Source organism: Rhinopithecus bieti, unplaced genomic scaffold (assembly GCF_001698545.2).
Source record: "Rhinopithecus bieti isolate Rb0 unplaced genomic scaffold, ASM169854v2 scaffold_18358, whole genome shotgun sequence".
Classification (NCBI taxonomy): domain Eukaryota; kingdom Metazoa; phylum Chordata; class Mammalia; order Primates; family Cercopithecidae; genus Rhinopithecus; species Rhinopithecus bieti.
This window is the reverse complement of record NW_016809144.1, coordinates 136,989-147,232: the sequence shown is the minus strand read 5'-3', so window position 1 is coordinate 147,232 and position 10,244 is coordinate 136,989. Positions and strand designations below refer to the sequence as shown.

Below are 10,244 nucleotides of genomic sequence, written 5' to 3'. Positions count from 1 at the left end.
TTTTTTTTTTTTTTTTTTTTTTGATGGAGTTTCACTCCTGTTGCCCAGGCTGGAGTGCAATAGTGCAATCTCGGCTCACCACAACCTCCATCTCCTGGGTTCAAGTGGTTCTCCTGCCTCAGCCTCCTGAATAGCTGGGATTACAGGCATGAACCACCATGTCCAGCTAATTTTGTAGTTTTAGTAGAGATGGGGTTTCTTCATGTTGGTCAGGCTAGTCTCGAAGTCCTGACCTCAGGTGATCCACCTGCCTCAGCCTCCTAAAGTGCTGGGATTACAGGCATGAGCCACCATGCCTGGCCTACATTTTCTTTATCTATTCATTCATTGTTTAACACTTAGATTAATTCCATAGCGTGGCTATTGTAAAAAGTGCTGCAATAAACATGAGAGTGGAGACATGTCTTTGACATACTGATTTCATTTCCTATGGATATATACCTAGTAGTGGGATTGTTGGAAAATATGGTAATTCTATTTTTAATTTTTTGAGGAATCTTCATACTGTCCTTTCTCCAATGTATATTCTTGGCACCTTTGTTTTCCATCATGGCTGTACTAATTTACAATCTCACTAACAGTGTGTGAATGCCTCTTTTTCTTCACATACCTGCCTACATTTGTTTCATCTTTTTGATAATAGCTATTCTAACTGGAGTGAAGTGGTATCTCACTGTGGTTTTCATTTGCATTTCTCTGATGATTAGGGTATCTTTTCATATACCTGCTGGACATCTGTGTGTCTTTTTTTGAAAAATGTCTACTCATGTGTTTTTCTCATTTTTTAAGTTAGGCGATTTGTTTCCTTGCTGTTGAATTTTTCAAGTTCCTTATATGTTCTGAATATTACCCCTTGCCAGATGGATAGTTTGCAAATATTTTCTCCCATCATGTAAGTTGTCCCTTCACTCTGCTTATAGATCCCTTTACTGTTCAAAGCTTTTAAGTTTTTTTTTTTTTTTTTTTTTTTTTTTGAGTCGGAGTCTCGCTCTGTCGCCCGGGCTGGAGTGCAGTGGCCGGATCTCAGCTCACTGCAAGCTCCGCCTCCTGGGTTTACACCATTCTCCTGCCTCAGCCTCCCAAGTAGCTGGGACTACAGGCGCCCGCCACCTCGCCCGGCTAGTTTTTTGTATTTTTTAGTAGAGACGGGGTTTCACAGTGTTAGCCAGGATGGTCTCGATCTCCTGACCTCGTGATCCGCCCGTCTCGGCCTCCCAAAGTGCTGGGATTACAGGCTTGAGCCACCGCGCCTGGCCAGCTTTTAAGTTTTATATAATCTCGTTTGTTTCTCTTTTTGTCGCTTGAGATTTTGAGGTTTTATTTTAAAAATCCTTGCCCAACTCCATGTCATGAAATGTTTCCCCTATGTTTTCTTCTAGTAGTTTCATAGTTTCAAGCCTTTAATTTAAGTCTTTAATCCATTTGAACTGATTTTTTGTATACGATGAGAGGTAGGGATCTAGTCTTATTTTCTCAATTTTCCCCACACCATTTATTGAAGAGATTGTCCTTTCTCCAGTGTGGATTCCTGGCACCTTTGTTGAAAATCAATTGGCTATTGGATGTAAGTTTATTAATTTATTCCTGAGCTCTCTATTCTGTTCCATTGGTCATTGTGTGTGTTTTTATGCTATTTTGGTTACATTAGCTTTGTAGCATATTTTGAAGTCAGGTAATGTGATGTCTAAGCCTTCCTTCTTTTTGATCAGGATTGCTTTAGCTATTTAGGGTCTTTGTGATTCATACAAATTTTAGGATTGTTTTTCTAATTCTGTGAAGAATATCATCGATATTTAACAGGCATTGCATTAAACCTGTAGATCACTTTGGGTATTATGGCCATTTTCAGAATATTAATTCTTTCAATCCACAAACATAGGTTATCTTCCCATTTATTTGTGTCCTTCTCAATTTCTTTTATCAATGTTTTGTAGTTTTTCAGTGTAGAGATCTTTCACTTTCTTAGTTAAGTTTATTCCTAAGTGTATTAGTCTGTTCTTGTATTGCTATAAAGAAATACCTGAGACTGGGTAATTTACAAAGAAAAGAGGATTCACTGTCTCATGGCTCTGCAGACTGTACAGGAAGCATAGCGGCTTCTGCTTCTGTGGAGGCCTCAGAGAACTTCCAAGAATGGTGGAAGACAAAGAGGGAGCAGGCCTCTTACATAGCAGGAGCAGGGCCGAGAGAGAGGGAGGAGGTGCTACACATTTTTAAACAACCAAATCTCTTGAGCATACACTCACTATTGTAACACAGTACCCAGGGGAACATCCAGGCCCCATATCCAACATTGGGAATTACAATCTATTGAACATGAGATTTAGGTGGGGACACAGATCCATGCCATATCACTAAGTATCTTACTTTTCTTGCAGCTCATGTAAATGGAATTTTTTTCTTGGAATTTTTATTAAAATTTTTTTAAAACCTTAAATGTCATATTTCCAAATATGATCTTAAAGACTTTTTTCCTGTGTTAAAAAATAGTAAGTAATGTTTGTTTCTCATATGATTTATAGTAGAACCCTATTATAGCATGGTTGGCTACTTAAATGAATTTATGTATAAAATGAGATAAATAAAGCCATTGTTCCCTAAATTAAAAATACATTAAAAAATCAAAATAGAGATGGCTTCTTGAGGTGCCTTTCAATCTAAGATAGAAACTATCTTTCTAATCCACCTCAATCTGAACACCACTGTAAACATGTGAAGAAAGTATTTTGCTTTCCCCTTCTAGGCTCTACTTGTCCCCATAGTTACCACAGATGTCTCTCCCAATTCACTAAACTCTTGTCCTTGGCTCACAAACCCCAGATGCCTGTAGGGTAAGTTCAAGAACCTAGTTCCTAATCTTGTCACCACCAAAGTCTCCTTTAATTATCTATCCCTGCTCTTCTTCTCTTCATGCACACACAGTCTCATTAGTTTAAACACTTTTGTTTTAACTTGACATGCCACAATTTTATTTACAAGCAAGGAAATTTGATCTTTAATCAGCCTATATGTGACGTGTAGCAACAACATAGAAATAAGCCATACATGGTCACTTTATTTGGATTTGCAAGTGGTGGACTCCACAATTCCAGAAGGATAGCCATCTAAACATTCTCAAAATGGAAGCATCGGGACCGTATGACATTTTGCTGTTTTTATGCAAGGTGCTACATCACAGAGGTATGGGTGCCAAACAGTAAGTCTGCTACAGCTATTCTGACACTGCCAATGATTAACACTCTGGCTTCAGACTGGCATTTGCTGTCTGCATTTATCAAATAAAATAAAAGGATTAATAATCTGTAAGATCTAACTTATTTGCTTGTTTTGTTTTGTTTTGTTTTGTTTTGTTTTGTTTGGTGAACTCAGATATTCCTGAAAGAGAACAAATATGGAATCAGGAGACCCCAGCCGTACATCCAGTTCTATGTTGTGAGACTTTCGGTGTCTTGCTTAAATGCTCATTGTCCCTATTTCTCCAAACGCAAAGTAGAGATAACTTGAGTAATTCATGAGATTGATAGTGAACTTACAACTGGTTATAAAAAATGATTTGAAATCATTTTAAATGCATTACACAAATATGGGGGGGTGGTTTGCATTTCACGTAAAATTAACTTAGTTCAGTTGTACTTATCAAAATGGACTCACAACTTTTTGGGGGAAGAACTTGCCTCTGCTAGTGAAAGTAGCAAAGTAAAAGAACTGTATCGAAGCCAGCACTTCAAGGCCTAAGGCAAGAGCAGAAGGTAAAAAGTAGAAATATTTTTCCCAACTTGTTGTGTGATCTAGTTTCAGCCCTTCTGGTTCCCGGCACCTGCTCTTACTGAAAAAAAAACCTGGCTGAGGCTGGAAGTTATTGTGGATATTCACAGCTTTCCTTATGTCATAGGACCCCATAAGCAATAAAAAGGACTTTCTTGGCTGGGCACAGTGGCTCATGCCTGTAATCCAGCACTTCAGGAGACCTAGGTGGGCAGATCACTTGAGGTCAGGAGTTTGAGATCAGCCTAGGTGGGCAGATCACTTGAGGTCAGGAGTTTGAGACCAGCCTGGCCAACATGGTGAAATCCATCTTTATTAAAAATACAAAAATCAGCCAGGTGTGGTGGTGCACACCTGTAATCTCAGCTACTCAGGAGGCTGAGACAAGAGAATTGCTTGAACCTAAAAGGTAGAGGAGGTTGCAGTGAGCCGAGATCACGCCACTGCACTCCAGCCTTGGTGATAGATCCCTCTTCTCAGCAGATTATTTATCATCCACTTCCCTGCCATCCTCACTCCATCCCAGATTTGAAGATCCATATATTTTCAAACTTCTTAGGTAGACTCAAGGAAGCTTTCATGTTGCTGTTATTATGCCAAGTCAGGGTCTTCTAAACCATGAGCTTGCACAACACAATTAGATCGTGTGCATTTACTCTGATGTACTTTGCATCATCTAGCTCTGTAAAATTTGCCTTCTGTTTCTTTCTGAAGTCTTTCCCCCACTACTTCACAAATGTTTATGTTCTTTTATAAACATTAAAAGCATTTAACCAAATGTGGGAAGCAACCGAAGTTATCTTAGCACTGAGGCATTAGACTGTTCTGTTTCTCTGAGGAATGTTATTGTGTGACCTCACTAAGGAGGGAAATAAATAGAAGCATATGTTGTTTGTAATATTTCTCTGCATAAGATAAACTGAGAAGTGGGTGAGCATAATCAGGGTGTGGCAAGCTAATTCTGGAGTGTCTGAGAAAGACTTGGGGACAAATTCAGGACAAATTAAACACCCAGAGAAGATGACAAAGGCATTTGGGTTGTGGTGACATAGGCTTTAATGTATGACTCATGTGGGCTTGCTTTAGATTTTTCCATTTCAGATTGGAAATGAAACTAAGCATCTTATAAGCAAACTGCAAGTCAATGTAAAGTTAATCTAGTTTTTGTTTGAGTGTGTTTGTTCTCAATATCTTGTTAATTAAATCACATTATGTGGGAGTCAGTGGTCCTAGACTCTGGTTCTGGCTCAGAAATTGATTTTATTGCCCTTTCTATTTATGAAATATGAGTGATATGAAAAGTCATAATGCTTCAGGGGGCATTAAATGCCAATTAAGCTGGCTCCAGGATTTCTATAAAAAGGATATTAAGGGTAAATACTTTGGTTCTTCCTTTGCATCCAGATACCCAATGAAACTTCTACATGGATTAAAAACTTGCTCCAGGGTGTCAAGGCAAATTGAGGATGATGATGTCAGAGTTGCAACCTGTGTAGTTTTGATATGTCACATATTACTATGTAATTCATATTTAAAAAAAGAAACAGACACAGATACGGAAGCAGAGGAAAAAGAAACAGAGAAACAGAAGGGCTATTGGGTGGAAGACTTTGCTTCTCAAGACTTAGCAACAAATAGGAAGTTCACATACAGGGCTAGACTTTGGAGGCCTCCATCTTCCCTTTTAATTCTTTCACCATCTTGAGGCCCCTGAAATCTCCTACTCCCATGCCTCAGGTCCTCTTCTGCTACCAACTGTCCATTATTCTAAACAAAATACTGCTCATTCCAGGGTTGCTTTTAATAGATGATTCCACAAAACCTCATAAATTACCAAAGGAACAAATTGATAACATTGTGCTCCACCCAGATGACTTGTCTTTCAATACCCACCACTGGAGAGACCTCAGATTTCCCAACTTGGAGGAAGAGGAAAAGAAAAGATACCTTTCTTAAAGTTTTGTTTTCCCACAGAAGATGTCAGTCTAGAGATGAATCAGGGGGCCATTTGCCAGGTACTAGCTTCAGCTTTGTAAGCTGATAGGAATGTAGAGCATGCTTACCTTTAACCCTTTGAATACTAGAGAAGCAAATTAGAAAATGAGTTTCATTTTAGAAAGTGAGTTTCTTTTTAGGTCTTACCATTCCTTGATGCTCTGGAAGACATCCAATTCTTCTTTTGGCGGAAAAACTCCCCCAAATCTACAATTTTTACTTTCAAGACTTATGTGATAGAGTCTTTCTTACTGCAACAACTTGATTTACATTGAGCAACATTAATATCAATCCATAATTATTGACTTGCATATACACATTTCTTTCTCCTGTTCCAGTCCCATCTTTGATACTCTAAATACATCCTGAATCACTTTGTGTAACTAAGGATAAATGAAAGTAATGCTAGATACTTTATTTATTCAGGAAATAATCTGTCTTAGAAAGACAAATTAGCTTAGCTTGCTTGTCACCTTAGATATTTCAGTGGAGTGGAAAATAATCCATTGACCTTGAAGACCACCTTGCTTCTGTTCCCTGAAATGTCCCAAAGTAGCTGTGTTCAGGTAAGCTTCTATCTCAATGTAATAATGCATTTTCTTTCCTTTACTGTAAAATGTAAGGTCAGAGAAAGGCCTATGAAAAGTGTGCTGCCATCTCAAAATATGAAGCAACAACAATTTACAATTATTGGTGTAACACACATGTCATTTAACCAACATTTATTTAACATTGAGTATATCATATTCCCCTAGGCTCTGGGAATACAGGAATAAATTAGATAGACAACAGACCCTGTCCCTTCACCTACTGGGATTATCAGCCTTGCTTAAGTACAAGGCTTAACAGGTTTCAGCTACAATTTTTTTTTTTTTTTTTTTTTTTTTTTGAGATGGAGTCCTGCTTTGTCACCCAGGCTGGAGTGCAGTGGCACAATCTCAGCTCACTACAACCTCTGCCTCCCAGGTTCAAGCGATTCTCCTGCCTTAGCCTTCTGTGTAGCTGGTATTACAGGTGTGTGCCACTTACCCTGGCTAATTTTGTATTTTTAGTAGAGATGAGGTTTCACCATGTTGGCCAGGCTGGTCTTGAACTCTTAACCTCAAGTGGTCCACCCACCTTGGCCTCCCAAAGTGCTGGATTAAGGTGTGAGCCGCTGCACCTGGCTTCCGCTACAAATCTTAATGAGTAGACTCAATATCTCTCAGAGGCCCATTGCACAGGATGACTCAGTTGTTTCTGAGTTTTTCCAGAGATCTTGTTAGAAGTGCTCAAGAATAAATCCACTTATGATCTTGTGCTTGGGCCTCCTTGTCACTGCCCAGTCCATCGAGGGCAAGGCCAATCAGCTATTCTGATAAGGGCACAGCTCCCCTGGCTTCTGTAGCGCCCCTGCAGTTCTATCAGGCTCTGCAGCAAAGTTGCCCCATGGTGGAACGCAAGTGGGAAAGAACTTTCCTTTGCCTAAAATAATGTCACAATTCGTCACTTGAGCTTGAAGCTACACAAAGACAGCTCCTTCTTTGCTAAGATACTTGACTACCTCTAGGATCTGACTGAGGAAAAGACACCTAACATTATTGGGTGCTCACATGTGCCAGGCACTGTTCTAAGTACTTTAAAGATATTAATTCATTCAACTCTCAAAACAGCACATGTTGGGGCAGGGGAGAATACTATTCTTTCCTATTTTAGAGATGAGAAGAATAGGATCTGATGTATTAGTTATCTATCACCATACAACAAATGATCAAAAACTTAATGGCTTAAACAACTTCACATTTTCTGTAAATCAGGGCATGGCTTAGTGGGGGCCTCTGTTTTAAGGTTTCTCACAAAGCTGCAATTCAATGTGTTGGCCAGGGCTAGGGTCTCATCTGAAGGCTTGATAGAGAAAGGATCTGCTTCCATATTCATGTAGGTGGTTGTTGGCAGGATTCAGTTCCTTTGGGATATTGAATTGAGGGCCTGGATTCCTAACTGATGGTTGACAGTGAATATCCTCAGTTCCATGCCATGTGGGCCTCCCCAACATGACAACTTGTTTCATAAAAGCCAGCAAGAGGGAGAGTCTGCCAGCATGACAAAAGTCACAATCTTTCGTAGACATGAAAGTGATACCCTAACACTTTTGACATATTTAATTGGTTAAAAAGCAAGTTATAGCCCTTGTCCTCATTCAAGAGAAGATTATGCATGAACAGTAGGAGACATGGGTCATTGGGGGCCATCTGAGAGTCTTTCTCCTGGACAGAAAGGTTAAATAATTACCAGGAATTATGAGTCAGTATTTAAGCACAGGAAATCTACCTCCAGAGGAAAATGAGACTCAAATGGTTTGGAAACCAGGCTAGGCACAGAAATAATATGAACTTCTGTTTTATCACCTGTTAGATGAGTCACTAAAACAAGGGTGATAAAGATGTAGACTTTTTTGTGTTAGATTTTTTTCCCTATGCACGGTTTTTAAAAATTTGAAAACCACATCATGTGGTTTTACATAGTTATATGAATTTTCAGGAGCTTTAAAAATAATCAGAAAATATGTTGCCACCATTTCCTCCATTCACATGTGGCAGCAGCTATTAGACTAGAGCTAAGTAACAACTTAGTAACAATGTGCTTGTCTAATCCCAACAACCTCTTTTGAGCCCTCTTCTTGTTACTAGCATGGCATTTATATGAAGACATTTGACTTTGCTACAAATGCAATTGAATAGAGAGTATAGTAGACCTGAGAACTAAATAGTGAGCCCATTTATGGGATAAATTAAAAGTGGTTTCTCCCAGATATTTAATCCATACCAAATTTCTTCAAATAATGAGAAATGTATACATAGAAATTAAACATTATCTGAAAATGTACTATCAAAAAGTGCTGTTCGCTTAGCAAAGTCACATATGTATTTGTAGACAACTGATCTAAAAGGACATCTTTTAGATGTCCTGAGAGACGGCTACCTGATCATCTGCTTAAGCACAGACTTAGTACCCATAAGTGCTAGCTTCCCAAAATTCAAATACTACACCTTTGAGGTACAACCTTTTGGGGAAGGAGATTTTTCATTTGTTTCTTTATTTGTGTAATGAGCATATATTCTGTATGCTAGGCACTATATTAAGAAATCTAATTGTATAATTCAAACTGTGAAATATTGAAATGCACATGATAGATAATTTCAACAATGTCTTATAGTAAGTCTGTGGTGTACAGGAACAAAACCCTGGTCTTCTGCTTTTCCAATATTCCAGGCTGCCTTGGTTCAAATTCTCTTGAAAATTTAGATAAAATTGCAAGGTTGACTTTGGGTTATGAGTATTACCCTTGGCAGGCTGCTTCAATTACCATATAAGTGTATGTTAATTATCATATTTCTCATACTTCAAATGAACTTATACAGGAAATATAGTTATAGCTACTAGATTCTAGACTCTGGGAATTAGGTGATTCAAACTGACTCTTTCTTTCTTGTAATTCCAGAGGAGCATATCATAAAAGAGGAATGGTATTTCCCACCACAGTCCCAGCTGGTAATTCTGATTGTCCCATGATTTCACAGCTGCAAATCAGCCCCCACCCAATCACACTTGTCTCTGGCAATGATCCTTTCCTTAATTAGAACATGACTTAGACTTTAGTCCTAACTTATCTGTTGCCTTGGCCCTGGGCTACCTGAGCACAGGCTGGTTTAGTTGAAAAAAAAAAAAAAAAAACCTACTTGAACATAGGCCTGTTTATCCTAACATTGAACAAAGGGAAGAGCCATTTGTCTGGTTGTTGAATTTACTTTATTTAGCAACTGAATTTATTTTCTTTGACAACTTCTCTCTCTTACAGTCTAGTCTTGTCTAGGCTTTGTACTTGTGGTGTCATTTTTATAGTTCTTATTCCTTCCTCAACTTGGGTATGGCCTCTAGAAAAAACCACTAGGTCTTGTCCAAGCCTGTATATGACAGCATGTGGGGTGTGATGTGAGGAGCAGGCAAGGCTTTCCTCTAAGGCAGCAGGTAGGTTAAACCTAATATTGCCCTTTCCTCCTTTTTTAAAAAAACCTTGAATTTCCAGGGTCCCTGTCACTTCTCTGAGTGGCTAAGTCACACAGATGAGAGCTTTCCTCTAGAAGTCTGTGTCAAAATACATGTATATTAGAGAGGAGGGTATATTTAAAGAAATTTGTGATTTCTGGCATTCTTTCTGCTCACCTTACACTTTGATACATTGTCTTAGAAAGGCACCAATAGAAGGTAAATAGAAGATACACAGAAAATGAGGATAGGATCAAATGACAGGAAAAGTAAATATTTTATTTTTCAAATAAAATACTATGCATCTACAATATACATGGTAGTATACTAGATAGTTGGGGAAGATATAAAAGTGGTGCAAAATCTGCTTCCATGAATTTGGGAGATAATCTGTGAGCCAGTATCTACATGTGAATCTATATGTTTCACATATAAATTTGTGAAAAAGATAACAGTGC

General features: G+C 38.5%; 1 long non-coding RNA gene across 1 annotated transcript in view; it reads right to left on the bottom strand.

The window, feature by feature from the left end:
- LOC108539847 (uncharacterized) overlaps positions 1 to 10,244 on the bottom strand; it is a 75,423-nt gene that overhangs the window by 61,956 nt on the left and 3,223 nt on the right. The window lies entirely within an intron of this gene.